General features: G+C 43.7%; 1 long non-coding RNA gene across 1 annotated transcript in view; it reads left to right on the forward strand.

The window, feature by feature from the left end:
• Positions 1 to 2,484: 2,484 nt before the first annotated feature.
• The window catches only part of LOC140487180 (uncharacterized), a 100,175-nt gene continuing 85,079 nt past the window's right edge, over positions 2,485 to 17,580 (forward strand). Inside the window, exon 1 of the long non-coding RNA XR_011962720.1 lies at positions 2,485 to 2,669. This is a non-coding gene — a long non-coding RNA (uncharacterized lncRNA). The remainder of the gene's footprint in view (positions 2,670 to 17,580) is intronic.

The raw sequence follows: 17,580 nt of genomic DNA on the forward strand, positions 1-17,580 counted from the left end.
CATTATGAGAGGATTTAAATTTAGGATTAGAGATATCTTGCTGCAGTGGTATAGGGCTTTGGTGAAGCCAGACCTTGAGTATTGTGTACAGTTTTTGGTTTCCTCGTCTGAGCAAAGACATTCTTATTTTTGAGGGAGTCCAGTGAAGATTTACCAGACTGATTCCAGGGATAGTAGGACTGACATATGAAGAAAGACAGGATTGACTAGGCTGGTACTCACTGGAATTTGAAAGAATGGTGGGGGGCGGGGGGGGGGTGGGGGTGGAGACGAGTCTTATAAAAACATATAAAATCCTGATGGGACTGGACAGGCTAAATGCGAGAAGAATGTTCCTGATGTTGGGGGAAGTCTAGAACGAGAGGTCACAGTCTAGAAAGAAGAGGTAAGCTGTTCAGGACTGAGGTGAGGAAGAGCTTCTTCCCTCAGAGGGTTGTGAACTTGTGGAATTCTCGACCACACATTAGATATACTAAAGAGGGAGCTGGATGGTCCTTCTGGCTAAAGGAATCAAACAGTATGGAGAGAAAGCAGGAGTGGGATACTGAAATTGCATGATCAGCCATGATCATAATGAATAATGATGCCAGCTCAAAGGGATGAAGGGCCTACACAGTGTCATTTGTCGTGATTGCAACAAGGTCAGCCAGGTGTACCTCATAGAATATGAGCTCCTTGATTGGAGCTGTTAACTTGCTCTTATCATGGAGCCCTGGCTAACAGTTATAAACAGGAGTGTCAGAGATTCTGTTCACTCTGAGGAAGCCGGACCAGTGCCCATTACTATGCATGTGTCAATAAAAGGTGACTTGGTGACTGGGTATCAGCCTCCGTGGAGTTCTTTCACCATACTACATTAAATACATTTTCATACAAACACTAAATACAGTCCCAAACAAACACCGTCCTATAAAGTGCCCTGTGAATAAGAGACACAGTCCCACCAATGTCCAAAAAACAGCATCTTGTGAACAGAAACACAGTCCATACCCACACGAAATACAATCCTCTCTGAATGGGAATCACAGTCCAGCATTGCACAAAATACAATATCCTGTGAACAGAAACAAAGCCTTGCACAAATACTACATACAGCCCTTTGTGAATAGGATACACAGACCCATACACACAACATATGGTACCTTGTAAACAGAAGCACAGGCCCATATAAATGATGAATACAGTCCTTTGTAAACAGGAAACACAGTCTCATACACAGAATTCAGCTTTCCATGAACACATGTTTTGCTCTTGCAGTAATGAAATTTGCAAAGAGTTATGGCAAATCTATTGACAGTTTATAACCCCTGCACTATTTTACTTTTACATCATATATGCAACTAACAATGTCAGTCACTGAAGACCCATCACAGCAACAGCAAGGTTCATAAGTTGTCACATAAACTAAATTTGTGGGTGGCTCAGTGGTTAACACTGCTGCCTCATAACCCCAAGGTCCCAGCTTCAATTCCAGCCTCGGGTGACTGTGTGGAGTTTGTATGTTCTACCCCCCTGTCTGCGTGGGATTCCTTTGGGTGCTCCGGTTTCCTCCCACAGTCCAAAGATGTGCTGGTCAGGTGAATTGGCAATACTAAATTGCCCATTGTGTTAGGTGCATTAGTCAGAGGGAAATGGGTCAGGGTGGGTTACTCTTCGGAGGGTTGGTGTGGACTTGTTGGGCCGAAGGGCCTGTTTCCACACTGTAGAGAATCTAATCTAAAGGACTTGAAATGCATTAATGTAAAACACTTCACAGCCTCAGAACATCTCAGATGCTTCACAATCAATGAATTATTTCCAAAGGATAGTCACTATTATTTTGCGAGGAAACATGACATTGAAGGATATTATTAAACTGGAAAAAGTGCAGAAGAAATTTACAAGGATTTTGCCAGGACTGAGTTATAGGGAGAGGTTGGGCAAGCTAGGACTTTTTTTTCTATCGAACATAGGAGACGAGGAGGGATGTTATAGATATGTATAAGATCATGAGGTTCATGGATAGGGTGAATGCACTCAGTTTTTTTCCAAGGTTTAGAAAATTGAGGACTAGAGGCCATCAGTTTAAGGTGAGAGGGGAAAGAATAAAAGGGAACATGAGGGGCAATTTTTATTACACAGAGGGTGGTATACATATGGAATGAGCTGCCAGCTGAAGTGATTTAGATTGTGATTGTGATTAACACCACTTAAAATGCATTTGGACAAATACATGGATAGGAAAGGTTTAGAAGGATGTGGACCAAGTTCAGGAAAATGGGGTTAGTGTGGATGAATATTGTGGTCGGCATGGCCAGTCTCTTTGCTGTAGGAATGAGTAAATGTATTTTGGTCATGTAGTTCAGAACTCTGGGAGAAATGTTTGCTTTTAAATAGTGTCATTCAGCTTGAGTACAGCCTCTCTGAAAAAAAAACTGTCACTCTATGCAGCAGCTTAGACTGGAGGGTCAGTTTGGATTATATGTTCAAGTCCTGGAGTGAGGATTCAACCTACAATCTGCTACCGCAGTGATGAAAATGCTTGCAGTGAACCAAACTGACACATAACAGGGTCAGCAGATGGGCCTCACAGGAACTGATAGTACACCAGTCTCTCAGTACATGTAAGCGGATGAGGAATAGAATTGATGGTAATTAATGAGCTCCAAATGGGCAAATGCAACAGAGAAGTAAGTGAATTTTATATTTGATTCACTTTCAGTATTTCCTTATGTACAATGAAAGAACTAAAGTAATTTCAGAGACTAAAATTACTCCTGAAATCTATAGATAATTTGCTTTGCTCAAACTGGCTTGTAATAAAGTCCTACATAAATATTGCTGTGTACTGGAATTGACAGGTCTAAGAAGGGAGTCAGTTCTCTTCATTGTGTAGTAATGGCAGGAGGTCAGTATAAAGGGCAGAGTTTGATCTAATTGAGAGCTACCTCCTCCATTACTCCTAATAGTGTTATAAAATGGCTTGAATTCCAAGAGTACTAACATCATTACAAACACCAATACTCCTTTCGATATTATTGAGATCCTAACACTCGTACTGCTTGTATTATTTAATCCTCCTGCTCAACTAGTAAGTTATATCACTGATTGTACAAAGGCTTGATCCCATCCCTCCATATTATGATAAACAAGCAAAATCTCTTTACTTGGGTTTGAACTTCAAAATATTTGAAGACAAAAACATCAACTATAAAATATTGCCTGGCTTTCTTGGAATCCCAGGAGATGTTCTCCTTTGCAAGCTTTCTGCTTGACTGGATTAAGGAAACCATTTCAGGATGTGTCAGGATGGAATCTAGGGTTATGGAAACAAAGTGCAGCCCATATGTGAAGACATTGCATTCTTTCTGGTCCGAGGCTGCCTCTCAAAAGCAGACCAGCTGAACCAATGAATGGAATAATGTATCATTCCTTTCAAAGCACAAAGGGCTTTACATATCATAACCACATGCAAATCACTGAAAATCTCCAGAGCTAAACATTAAAAAGGAGAAAAGAGAGTTCCATAGAATCAAAGGAACATTCTCATTCAAAGAGATTATGGAATTAAAACTTATAATCTTGCACATTTTCTCATTAAAGTTTTCTTCTTAAACAGGTTAACATGTGTTTTGTATTTAAAAAATTCCATCTTTGCTATAACTAAAAGAAAAGCAATGGGAATGATTTTACACTGTTGCACTGAGCGGAAAGGGGACAGAAGTGGTACCTAATCTTGCTCAACACTTTCCACCTTCCATTATTTTCTTGGAAGCCCTCTGCCTTTTCAGATGCAATTCCATAACCTGAACACAAGCTTTATGACACAGACTTAACACAATATAATATGTTGGTGCCAAGTGGCTGGACCTGTGCAGGAGACAGTCTCCCCATTGATTCTAAACAGAGCCATAGCAGACCAACTTAAGAAAAGTACCCTTTGAGGTGGTCATCCTGGCCAATTTGGGCCAAAGGGCCTGTCTCTGTGCTGTAGGACTCTATGACTTTATCTACTTTTGCATATGAAGGTTCCATAAGTAAGGAATGAGTAAATTTATTTGGGTCATGTAGTTCAGAACTTTGGGAGAAATATTTGCTGTTAAATAATGCAATTCTGCATGAATGGCCTTGAAACCTGAGTACAGCCTCTCTAAAGAAAAGCTGTCACTCTATGCAGCAGCTGAGACTGGATGGTCAGCTTGGATTATATGTTGACATTTTTGTTGACATTAACTAAAACTTCCACAACTGAGGACAACTATCAATGAATGAATATCCATTCTAGTTTACTGTCCATTCTGAATCACGGGATTGAAAACAAGAGTTTATTCTGTGACTGTTGTATTGTTGAGACAGTTTTTCAAGAGCAGGCCATCTTTTGCAGCAGTGTGAAGTTTTGGATTGGGCTCAACAGTCTGTGTTTTGACTCATCGATGAGTGCACACAGGTGAGTGTGTGTGAGTGTCAGTTTGCATGTGTGAATGTTACTGTGTATATGAGTGTGTGTGAGACAGGAGAGTGGAAGAAAATCTGATGAATAGATCTTGTGTCTTCTCCACACTTTTAGTGCATGGTTAGTTCAAGAGGCTTCTGATCACAAGACAGCGTGAACTTAATTCAGGAGCAATAATTGTAACACAGTTAGAAAGCTTGAATCATAACGATATAGAATGAGGTCATTTAACCCAGGAAAACATTATTACTCTCTCTAGACCAATCTAATCAGACTGACTACCTCAGTTCTATACTGGTACTTTAAAGTGTGAATGCCAGATGTAAGGTTTGTAAGAAAGTGAGAAAAAGATGGTTCGAAGAAAATTGATAAAGGAAATCAGAGAATCAAAGAAAGAACATAAGAAGAGATTAGCAGCTAACATAAAAAGGACTACAAATGGATTCTATAGACATGAAAACAGTAAAATTGCCACAAAAGGATGGTTGAGCCAGATCAGGGACTAAAAAGGGATACAAGAATGGATGTAGAAGACATGCCTGTTGTAACAAATGAGTACTTTACATTTGTAAAATGACTGGAGTCATTTTATTTATAATTTCAAAATTTGCTAATTATACCAAACTGAAAGTTAAACAATGAAGACGTCGCTAATTGACGACGTTGCTAATTGACTGCAACAGGACACAGACTAGCAGAATGGACAGATAAATGACAGATTACATTTATTACAGAGAACTGTCATTTTAGCAGAAGAGTTAGGGAATAGCATGTATAGCACACCGAGACATCAATCTAACACCTACAGCGAGTGCCAGCTAACTGCATGGCAGTCACATTGCATATTTATTCAACCAAATTCTCATGTCAGAAACTGGGTGGAGGCCAGTCCTCAGTCCAGTCTGGGAGATAAGGGTATACAGTCTGTCAGAAGGGTCTCAGTACCATCAGTCATGGCTATTGTCCAAACACAGTCCAAAGGCTTGTCCATGGTCATGGGCTCTGGATATCACCGTCCGGGATGTGTTCCAGTACTGTCTGGTGAGTGAGCAGCAGCCAGTGGCTTAGGGCCAGCAGCAGCGGGCAGGGGAATTACGTGTTGTTTGTCAGAGAGCTGCAGACACAGTGCTCAGGGATCTGGTCAGTCATGTTTAGGAACTGATCGCCCAAGTCAGTTAGGAATCTGAGTGAATAAAATCCTGGGAGTCGGTTCATCAATCACTCAGAAGGGTGCAAGTGGCACCCTGTAGGGGCGTAGTTACCAAGTTTGCAGAGGCATGGACAAGAATGATAGTGAGGGAACCTCTCGGTGTAAGGTGGGGTATGGCAGGCATGGAGAACAGCATCAGAGGGCACCGCAGTCATCACGCAGGAGAATTAACATCAATGATCACTACCATGGCCTCCACAAAGGGAGGATATAGGAGCAGAGTGGCACCATTAAAATATAATGTTGGGGTTCAGGGGCAAGGGCAGGCCAGGGTGGACATTTTGAGGTGGTGTTCAGTATGGTGGGTTTCCACATGGGTGAGGGAAACAGGTTGTCAGGATAAAGCGAGGTGTTAGGGAAATGGAAGCTCTGGGAAAATACCTGGTGCCCAGGCAGGACCCCTGAACGCAGTCCCTGGTGTCATTTGCTGTTCTCTAGGTTCGAAATCCAACTGGAAAATGTCTGCAACAATGTCCAGTAAGGGCAGAGTCAGTGTCAATTTGGTGGGCAAAGGTACATGATCCTCTTTTGCTGTATATTATGACATTAGAGGAACAAATACATGAAGCAGCCATTTACAAAGTGCAGCTATTGAATTTACAGTCACCTTATTATCCATTTGCTGTGCAGAGTGAAGGGGGTGAGGGGTCAGGATTTGGAGATGCCGATGTTGGACTGGGGTGTACAAAGTTAAAAATCACACAGCACCAGGTTATCGTCCAACAGGTTTATTTGAAAGCACTAGCTTTCAGAGTGCTGCTCCTTCATCAGGTCGTTGTGAAGTATAAGATCGTAAGACACAGAATTTATAGGAAAGGTTTACAGTGTGATACAACTGAAATTATATATTGAAAAAGATCTGGATTGTTTGTTGTGATGGGTCAGATACTGGTTAAAGACCATTTGCAACACGTGTTTGGTGTTTGCTAATTGAATATTGGCATCTTAATGATGCCAAAGTCAGCAACAATTACTTAAAAAGACTACCTGTACCTAATTGTTATTGTTGCATGTAGGGTTTGTAATTTTTTTTTAAAATCATGACAAAGGTCACTTCATGATGGATTATTTTAAAAATAAATAATGAAAAAGAGGCCAATGCTAATCAAAGGTGAACCAACGATCTTCCACTTTTCAAGGGAGCTGTGGGAGACACATGTCATTGCCTCATCATCTGCCATGAAAGTGTAACAATGGTCTGTACTAAATGTAGTGAGAAGTTGAATGACTGACGTGGGTCTGGAAAAGGGAGGGGCTCAGAATGCAGCAGGCTCTCCCTTATTGATGATCACTCAGTCGATGTAGCACCTTCACCAAGTTGGTGCCCAGACTGAGTCTAAAGCTGAATGAACGATGGAGACATGGCCCTCGTCATTGAGGTGCAGCCTGTCTCACTGTGTGGAGGAGCATGCTCAGTCTTCATCTGAAGGGTGTGTCACCACTGACTGTTATACATTCATAGAGAAGTACAGCACTGAAACAGACCTTTCAGTCCAACCCGACCATGCCAACTAGATATCCTAAACTAATCTAGTCCCATTTGCCAGTACTTGGCCAAAATCCCTCTAAACCCTTCCTCTTCATATACCCATCCAGATGCCTTTGAAATGTTGTAATTGTACCAGTCTCCATCACTTCCTCTGGCAGCTCATTCCATACACACACCACCCTCTGTGTGAAAACGTTTCCCCTTAGGTCCCTTTTATATCTTTTCCCTCTCACTCTAAACCTATGCCTTTTAGTTCTAGACTCCCCCATCCCAGGGAAAAGACCTTGCCTATTTACCCAATCTATGTCCCTCATGATTTAACAAACCTTTATATGGTCACCCCTCAGCATCCGACATTTCAGGGCGCTGTCTTCGAGCTAAGAACCTCTTTTGTTCCTTATGTTCCCAATTAGCTGCACACACTGGAGGATCAGGGCTGATGACAAGCCCAGGAGTAGCAGCAGGTCCCTGCGGAGGAAAAGTACTCCCTGATCAGGGAGAGTCCACTGCCTGAGGGTCCCGCAAGGTGCATGAGACCCAGAGGCCCAGAGGGCTTTTGATCCAAGGAGGAGGCTGCATGAGTGGCAGACCATCCTCTCCCAGTGGCTGTGAAGGTCACTGCCACTCTGAAATTCTACATTATCAGCTCCTTCACTTGAAATGATGGGTGAGCTGTGTGCCATCTGTCAGTCATGCATGCACAAATGTACCCAGACAGTGCCTGAAGCCAAGATTACACACCAGTTCATGTCAATATCCCACAATGAGATCAGTGCTGCAGCCTGGGCAGGAGGATTCGGGAACAGAGCTGGTTGTCCCCAGATGGACAGTTCCAGTGGCTTCTGGATTAGTGGTGCTGGAAGAGCACAGCAGTTCAGGCAGCATCCAAGTAGCTTCGAAATCGACGTTTCGGGCAAAAGCCCTTCATCAGGAATAAAGGTAGTGAGCCTGAAGCGTGGAGAGATAAGCTAGAGGAGGGTGGGGGTGGGGAGAAAGTAGCATAGAGTACAATGGGTGACTGGGGGAGGGGATGAAGGTGATAGGTCAGGGAGGAGAGGGTGGAGTGGATAGGTGGAAAAGGAGATAGGCAGGTAGGACAAGTCTGGACAAGTCATGGGGACAGTGCTAAGCTGGAAGTTTAGAGCTAGGGTGAGGTGGGGGAAGGGGAAATGAGGAAACTGTTGAAGTCCACATTGATGCCCTGGGATTGAAGTGTTCCGTGGCGGAAGATGAGGCGTTCTTCCTCCAGATGTCTGGTGGTGAGGGAGTGGCGGTGTAGGAGGCCCAGGACCTCCATGTCTTCGGCAGAGTGGGAGGGGGAGTTGAAATGTTGGGCCACGGGGCGGTGTGGTTGATTGGTGCGGGTGTCCCGGAGATGTTCCCTAAAGCGCTCAGCTAGGAGGCGCCCAGTCTCCCCAATGTAGAGGAGACCGCATCGGGAGCAACGGATACAATAAATGATATTAGTGGATGTGCAAGTAAAACTTTGATGGATGTGGAAGGCTCCTTTAGGGCCTTGGATAGAGGTGAGGGAGGAGGTGTGGGCGCAGGTTTTACAGTTCCTGCGGTGGCAGGGGAAAGTGCCAGGATTGGAGGGTGGGCTGTTTGGGGTCGTGGACCTGACCAGGTAGTCGCGGAGGGAACGGTCTTTGCGGAAGGCGGAAAGGGGTGGGAAGGGAAATATATCCCTGGTAGTGGGGTCTGTTTGGAGGTGGCGGAAATGTCGGCGGATGATTTGGTTTATGCGAAGGTTGGTAGGGTGGAAGGTGAGCACCAGGGGCGGTCTGTCCTTGTTACAGTTGGAGGGGTGGGGTCTGAGGGCGGAGGTGCGGGATGTAGACGAGATGCATTAGAGGGCATCTTTAACCACGTGGGAAGGGAAATTGCGGTCTATAAAGAAGGAGGCCATCTGGTGTGTTCTGTGGTGGAACTGGTCCTCCTGGGAGCAGATCCGGCGGAGGCGGAGGAATTGGGAATACGGGATGGCATTTTTGCAAGACGTAGGGTGGGAAGAGGTCTAATCCAGGTAGCTGTGGGAGTCGGTGGGTTTGTAAAAAATGTCAGTGTCAAGTGGGTCATCATTAATGGAGATGGAGAGGTCCAGGAAGGGGAGGGAGGTGTCAGAGATGGTCCAGGTAAATTTAAGGTCAGGGTAGAATGTATTGGTGAAGTTGATGAATTGCTCAACCTCCTCGCGGGAGCATGAGGTGGCGCCAAGGCAGTCATCAATGTAGCGGAGGAAGAGGTGGGGAGTGGTGCCGGTGAAATTACGGAAGATCAACTGTTCTACATAGCCAACAAAGAGACAGGCATAGCTGGGGCCCATACATGTGCCCATGGCTACCCCTCTGGTCTGGAGGAAGTGGGAGGATTCAAAGGAGAAATTGTTAAGGGTGAGGACCAGTTTGGCCAAACGAATGAGAGTGTCGGTGGAGTGTCGGTGGAAGGGTACTGTTGGGGACATCTGGAGAGGAAAAAACGGAGGGCTTGGAGGCCCTGGTCATGGCAGATGGAGGTGTAGAGGGATTGGATATCCATGGTGAAGATGAGGCGTTGGGGGCCAGGGACATGGAAGTCTTGGAGGAGGTGGAGGGCGTGGGTGGTGTCTCGAACGTATGTGGGGAGTTCCTGGACTAGGGGGGATAGGACAGTGTCGAGGTAGGTAGAGATGAGTTCAGTGGGGCAGGAGCATGCTGAGACAATGGGTCGGCCAGGGTGGTCAGGCTTGTGGATCTTGGGAAGGAGGTAGAACCGGGCAGTGCGGGGTTCCCGGACTATGAGGTTGGAAGCTGTGGGTGGGAGATCTCCTGAGGTGATGAGGTTGTGTATGGTCTGGGAGATGATGGTTTGGTGATGGGGTGTGGGGTCATGGTCGAGGGGGCAGTAGGAAGAGGTGTCCTCGAGTTGACGTTTGGCTTCAGCGGTGTAGAGGCCAGTGCGCCAGACTACCACTACTCCCCCTTTATTCACTGGCTTGATGGTGAGGTTGGGATTGGAGCAGAGGGATTGGAGGGCTGCGTGTTGTGAGGATGAGAGGTTGGAGTGGGGGACGGAGGTAGACAGGTTGAGGCGGTTAATGTCCCGGCGGCAGTTGGAAATGAAGAGGTCGAGGGCAGGTAATAGGCCAGCACGGGGTGTCCAGTGGCTGCCCACATGTAGCACTGAGATCACCTTCATCACTACACTGCCAACTTCATCAATAAGGAGGGGCTCCATTCCATTAATGGTCAGGTGATCTGTTATCATTGTTACTATTTCCTGGAGGGATGTGTCCACTACTCTGGTAGCTACTTGGACATCTATTATCTGAAGCATGATAACAGTATAAGATGGAGGAATAGTAGGCCATTTAGCTCATTAAGTTAGCTCCTCCACTCAATGAGAGCATGGCTGATCTGATAATTCTCAACTCTATGTTCCTGCTTTTTTCCAATAACACTTGATTCTCTTACTGATTAAAAATCTGTCTATCTGTCTATATATGTGATGTCCCATCCTTGAGCACCTGGTGTGTTTGAGGGTCAAGTTTCCTTACAAAGCTGGTTACCGACCTACAAGGACTGCAACCATATCTGATGACACCATTTTACAATTCCCTGGCTGCTGCAGAGCACAGACATACAGAGTATGATCAGGACCATGATGGAGCAGATGGCATGGCTACTGAAGATGTGACGCCTTTACTTGCATTGATCTGGGGAAGACCTCTAGTATAGTCCAGACAGCGTGGTGTATCATCCTGGCACGCTAAAAATAATCTCCAAAAAAATTCAATATGACATGCAACATAACTTTTTTTGGGGAAAATAAAATGAATGTTTCAGCCAAAGAAAACTGTGCTGAACACACATCAGAAGCTAAATGGTACAAAGTGCTATATACATGTCCCTTCTTTTGAGGGTGCCCCCAGGACAAATTGAGAAGTTTGCTCATATAAAGTTATTGGCTTCATAAGTACAGAAATATTGTACAAAAATAAAGACATTTCTTTAAATCTTTACAAATGACTCATTGAGTCTAAGTTGAATGGTATGGTGGTAGTGTTACTAGACTAGTAATACAGAGGCCTAGGTTAATGATCTGGGGACATGTGTGCAAATCCCGGCATGATAACTGGTGCAATTCAATTCATTGAATTTGATGATCAGCACAAATACAATGGGCCATAGGGCATCTGTCCATGCTGCAATAATTCTTTAACTAATAAACTTGGAATCAAAAGTTAGCTATTAATAATGATGACCATGGAACTATCATCAATCGCTGTAAAAACCAATTGGGTTTACTAACTTCCTTTAGGAAAGGGAATCTGCCATTCTTACACAGTCTAGTCTACATGAGACTCCAGACCCACAACAGAATAGCCAGTAAAGTTGTTCAGTTCAACAGCCATCAGGGATGGGCAAGAAATGCTAGCTGTGCCATTAATACCACATCCCGTGAAAGTATTAAGCGAAAACAGAAACAAGAACAGATGTGTCTGATCGGCAGCAGGTCTTCAGTTATGTGGGCAGAAGCTGGGATTGTTCTCCTTCAAGTCAAAAATTTTAGTGGGAGATTTAATCCATTCAAAACTTATTGATCAGGAGAAACCATTTCCACTCAGTAACTAGGACACAGAAGTAATGCATTTGGCCAGAAAGTTAGATGGAAAATTAGGAAAGTTATAAAACACGTTGTGTCTAGAAAGCATTATCTGGAAGGGTGGCTTGAAACAGTTTTAATAAATATCAGAAGAGTCTTAGATGTATGCGAGAAATTGAGAAATTTGGAGGGTAATTGGAAAAGTGCAGAGGATCATTACAGACACAATAGAACAAAGCCTCCTTGTGTGCTGGGTGAATTTATATCCACAGGACGCTATCAATAATACATAGGCCTTCAGTGACTCCTTGAAATGATCTGCAAAGGTAAAGGGCATGGTCACAGACAGTTCATTGATCTCAGTTGGATGCGAGATGGATAGATGCCTCAACTGGCTTTTCTCCTTCAAGAGAATAAATAGTCAGGAGTTAATTGCAGATCATTCCCAATGACCCTGATGTGTTTGCCTCTGGTTGCTAAATATAGGACGATCCAATTTGCCTTTAATACCCCATAGCTGAATGTATAGCTTGTCAATTCTTGCTGTCACTCTTTATAGCCAATCATTAGCCCCTTGAAAAAAGGTACGTGGGAGTAATTAGCACTCAAGGGATTGAGACCATGAAAGGAGTCAATAAAGGAAGAGAGGGAATAATATTTCTAAAGAAATTTGTTGCATGATGGGAAAAAAATGTTTGCCTTCAAACCATGGCATGCCTGATTCTAAAGAATGTTATTAGGATGGTGTGTTTAGAAGAGGACTAAAGCTTGCTCAACACTGAAAAATGTGACACACAAATTTACATGTTAGATCTAGATGTGACATTATCAGTACAACTCTGACAGTGATATGTTTGACAGCGAACTGAAATATATTGAGGCATAGCTCTCACCATTAACCCAGGTCAGACACATTTCTGACTAGTGAAGTGGAAGTGCTTCTCTTTAGAGTTGACATGTGCATGCTCCTTGGACACATCCAAGAGGACCAACTGTTTTAATTGATCTGTGACCTGAATTTGAACCCAAGGTGGAAGAGTTCTGCTTTCTTATCAACTGAAAATAAAACTGCAAATGATTCAATGTGTATCCTGAGTTGCAGTGATGAAGAACTAGGTCAAACAAACTTCAAGAATTCTGAAAGTTATTGTCAAGCACCAAAGCTAATTTTAAGGTGTAATTCTGCTTCAATGATCAGAATTTTTTTTTCTAATTTAGGAATATTGAAGATTAAATTGGCAAACCTACAAAATTGGGTGTAGGGATCATGCTGTGAGATTAACCCAGGTTCCGTCATCATGTTGCAGGAAACAAGTTCAATGTGTGTTACCTGCTGTTTTAGATGATTGCTTCCTGAATCCAAAGAAACTCATAGTCTTCAATGGTGTATGCATCAGCAGGGAGCTCAGTATTAGTAGTGGCTTGCACTATTCAAAGACAGTCTGCACATCATATTGGGAGGAACATTGTAGTACAAGATGAAAGCTGAATCTGTGCTGTGATGCTTTCAGGAATGAACAAGTCAGAAAGAATACAACATACTCGAGGTCATGGATGATCATCCACCGACACTTCCGCCACCTCCAAAAAGACCCCACCACCAGGGATATATTTCCCTCCCCACCCCTTTCCGCCTTCCGCAAAGACCGTTCCATCCGTGACTACCTGGTCAGGTCCACACCCCCCTACGACCCACCCTCCCATTCTGGCACTTTCCCCTGCCACCGCAGGAACTGTAAAACATGTGCCCACACCTCCTCCCTCACCTCTATCCAAAGCCCTAAAGGAGCCTTCCACATCCATCAAAGTTTCACCTGCACATCATTTATTGTATCCATTGCTCCCGATGTGGTCTCTTCTACATTGGGGAGACTGGGTGCCTCCTAGCAGAGCGCTTTAGGGAACATCTCCGAGACACCCGCACCAATCAACCACACCGCCCCTTGGCCCAACATTTCAACTCCCCCTCCCACTCTGCCGAGGACATGGAGATCCTGGGCCTCCTTCACCGCCGCTCCCTCCCCACCTGGAGGAAGAATGCCTCATCTTCCGCCTTGGAACACTTCAACCCCAGGGCATCAATGTGGACTTCAACAGCTTCCTCATTTCCCCTTCCCCCACCTCATCCTAGTTTCAAACTTCCAGCTCAGCACTGTCTCCTTGACTTGTCCGGACTTGTCCGACCTGCCTACCTTCTTTTCCACCTATCCACTCCACCCTCTCCTCCTTGACCTATCACCTTCATCTCCTCCCCCACTCACCCATTGTACTCTATGCTACTCTCTCCCCACCCCCACCCTCCTCTAGCTTATCTCTCCATGCTTCAGGCTCACTGCCTTTATTCCTGATGAAGGGCTTTTGCCCGAAACGTCGATTTCGCTGCTCGTTGGATGCTGCCTGAACTGCTGTGCTCTTCCAGCACCACTAATCCAGTGAGTTGTACGTCTAGTCTCATCCATTATTTTCTCATGCATTACTTCCCCCATCACCTCATCAACAATCAGTCAATTTCAACTCAACATGAACACAGCTTTATCTCACCCTCATACAATGAGCATTGTTGTAAATCTAATACTCACAATTCACAGTTCACAAACACATTGCCAGCTTTTCAAACATGATGGCAAAAATCCCCTGACTGGACACCATACCCATCTGGTTCACTAATGTCCTTCAGGGAAGGAAATCTGTTATCCTCATCTAGTCTGGTTACATGTGACTCCGACTCTCCATTGTCCTCTGAAATGATCAGTTGTACCAATGGTGACAAAGTCTCAAAGAAATGAAACCTGACAGACCACCTGGCATTGACTTCAGCACCAGAAAAGACAATGGCAGAAACAGCCCTGCCACAGGGTCACCAAGAATCCCTTATCTCACTCACTATTTTCTGTCCATTAGCCAGTTCTCTATCCATGCCAATATATAACCTCTAACACCTTGGGATCTTATATTGTGATTTCATCTTTTGTAAGTACCTTTAGATTAGATTAGATTCCCTACAGTATGGAAACAGGCCCTTCAGCCCAACGAGTCCACACCGACCCTCCAAAAAGTAACCCACCCAGACTCATTCCCATACCCTATATTTACCCCTGACTAATCCACCTAACATTATGGGTAATTTAGCATAGCCAATTCACCTGACCTGCACATCTTTGAACTATGGGAGGAAACTGGAGCTCCTGGAGGAAACCCATGCAGACACGGGAAGAATGTGCAAACCCCATACAGACAGTCACCCAAGGTGGGAATCGAACCCAAGTCCCTCGTGCTATCAGGCAGCAGTGCTAACCACTGAGCCACCATGCTGCCCCTAATTCACCTTGTTGAATGTCTTCTGGAAGTCCAATTACAAGACTACTAGTTCGCCTGTATCTGTTTGGGTTGAGACTTCCTCCAAAAACTCCAATAAATTGGTCAGATAAAATTCCCTTCCATGAAGCCATGCTGACTCTGCTTGATTAAATTATGATTTCAAAATGTGTTGTTATTACTTCCTCACTAATTGATTCCAACATTTTTTCCACAATTGATGTTTGGCTAATTAACTTATAGTTGGATGTGTTTTGCCTCCCTCCCTTCTTGAATAGGGGTATCACATTGGCTCCGGTTCTTCGGATGAAGCCAGAATGGCTGTGCTTTTCCAGCACCACAGTCTGATCTCCAGCATATGCAGGTCCTCACTTTCTCCTAGTATCACACTGGTAGTTTTCAAGTCCTCCAGTATTCCTCTAGAATCCAACAGTTTTTGGAAAATTATAATCAACGCATCCTCTATTCCTGTAGCTACTTCTATTCGGTTTCTAGGATGGAGGCAGTCAGGGCTAGGAGTCATATCTGCCTTTGGACTCAGCAGTTTGTCTAATGTTACTGCTTTAGTGATTTTGATGCTACTTAATTCCTCCTCTGCATTCTTCAGTACTAATGGGATGTTTGAAGTATCTTCCAGCCTTAGGAACTGATGCAAACTATCCGCTCAGCTCTTCTGTTGTTTCCTTCTTCATGATAACTATCTTCCCAGATTCTACATTCATTTTGACCTCTGTCTTTCTTTTAGTATATTTAAAGAAGCATTCAGTCTTTTATCCAGCAAGCAATCAGGCAGCCAGCCAGTCAGATAGTCAGCCAGTACATTGCTAAAAGGAGACAAAAAGTTGATGTTTTTGTCTTAAAATCATTAGAGCAAGGACACAAGAAACAGATTTTTAAAAAAATTATACATTGAGGTGAGGCCATCATTGGAGCAGAGGTGCAGTAAGAAGTTAATTGTCAGCCATGTCTTATTTACTTCAAATTACCCTGGAAGCAGTAGGCATCTCAGAAATGTGAGTAACAGGTGAAGCTAGCTGTATCATGCTGCCACTATGCTGTAAACCCATGAGTGATTTGCTCTCCTAACAAGATGCTGCTGTCACGTTAAAAACACGCTTTGCCTTTGACACAAATAAGTCATATGATAAAAGAATTTAAATGGTAGTGTGATGCCAGTCATGCAGGCTGGTCGACCCAACAAACCAGCCTCTGCTTGTAAGCCTCATTAGATATGACTCTGCTATTGGAAATCATTTATTAAGTAATCCAGACTGTGCTGAGAGTTACACCAGAAAATAATTTAAAGGGCAGTTAACTAAAATCTTCAATTCTGTTTCCTTCTGGTCATGTTTAGGTTCTGTGCTACCAAACAGTTATTTATTTATCAGTTCCAGATATCTGACTCAATACAAACTCAGCACTCTGTGCACACGTTATGTGGCTCGCATATACAACGCCACAGCAAGTTCATTATGGCATAAGTAGCTGTTATAACTGACTACTAGAGTTTAAATGCAGTTGATTCCATTGTCTTGTTGTTTGGAAAAAGCAAAAAGTAAAACAAAAGCACATGAAATCTATATTTTGGTGCAAAAGCTGCCTTCAGGTACAAAGTTGATAGGTTTAAATGTAGCTGCTGTAAAACTAACACATGAATAAGAAGAGAGAAGAAACCAAAACAAAAAAAAATAACATTTAAAAGCACAATACTGTATCATAGATTTTATTTTTATTTACCATAACAAACACAAAGCAGCACAGTAATTATAGAAAACGAACATTTGTATATGGGCTGAACTCCGTGACATTCTGTCTGAAATCCAATTATTCAAGGAAAGAATAAAGCTTCATTTTAGAGGTAAACAGATCAAAAATTACAAAGAAGCAATCTGTCAAATTTTTTATCACATTGCGGAAGAGATTAGCGAAGAATAAAATATTCCGGCATTGTTGTGGTTCAGTTCGCCGAGCTGGGAATTTGTGTTGTAGACGTTTCGTCCCCTGTCTAGGTGACATCCTCAGTTCTTGGGAGCCTCCTGTGAAGCGCTTCTGTGATGTTTCCTCCAACATTTATCGTGGTTTGAATCTGCCGCTTCTGGTTGTCAGTTCCAGCTGTCTGCTGCAGTGGTCGGTATATTGGGTCCAGGTCGATGTGCTTATTGATTGAATCTGATAAATAAAATAAAATAATCAAATAAAATCAGACTGCTTAAGCCACATAAAGATGTTAGTTAAGCCGCAGCTGGAGTTCTGTGTGCAGTTTGGATCTCTAAACTCTATGGAGGATGTGGTTGCATTAGAGAGGGTGCAGAGGAGACTTACTAGGATGTTGCCTGGACTGAAGCAATTCAGTAATGAAGAGAGACTCAATACACTGAAATTTTTTTTTAAAGCAGAGAAGGCCAAGGAGGGTTGTGATGGAGGTATGTAAAATTATGAGGGGGCATAGGAAAGGTTAATGAAGGAGAAACTTTTCCACCCAGTAAAGGAATCAATAACCAAGACCGTTTTGGATACTTGTGATACCAGGGGTAAGCAAGGGGGTTCAGA

This window comes from Chiloscyllium punctatum, chromosome 16 (assembly GCF_047496795.1).
Source record: "Chiloscyllium punctatum isolate Juve2018m chromosome 16, sChiPun1.3, whole genome shotgun sequence".
NCBI classification, from domain to species: domain Eukaryota; kingdom Metazoa; phylum Chordata; class Chondrichthyes; order Orectolobiformes; family Hemiscylliidae; genus Chiloscyllium; species Chiloscyllium punctatum.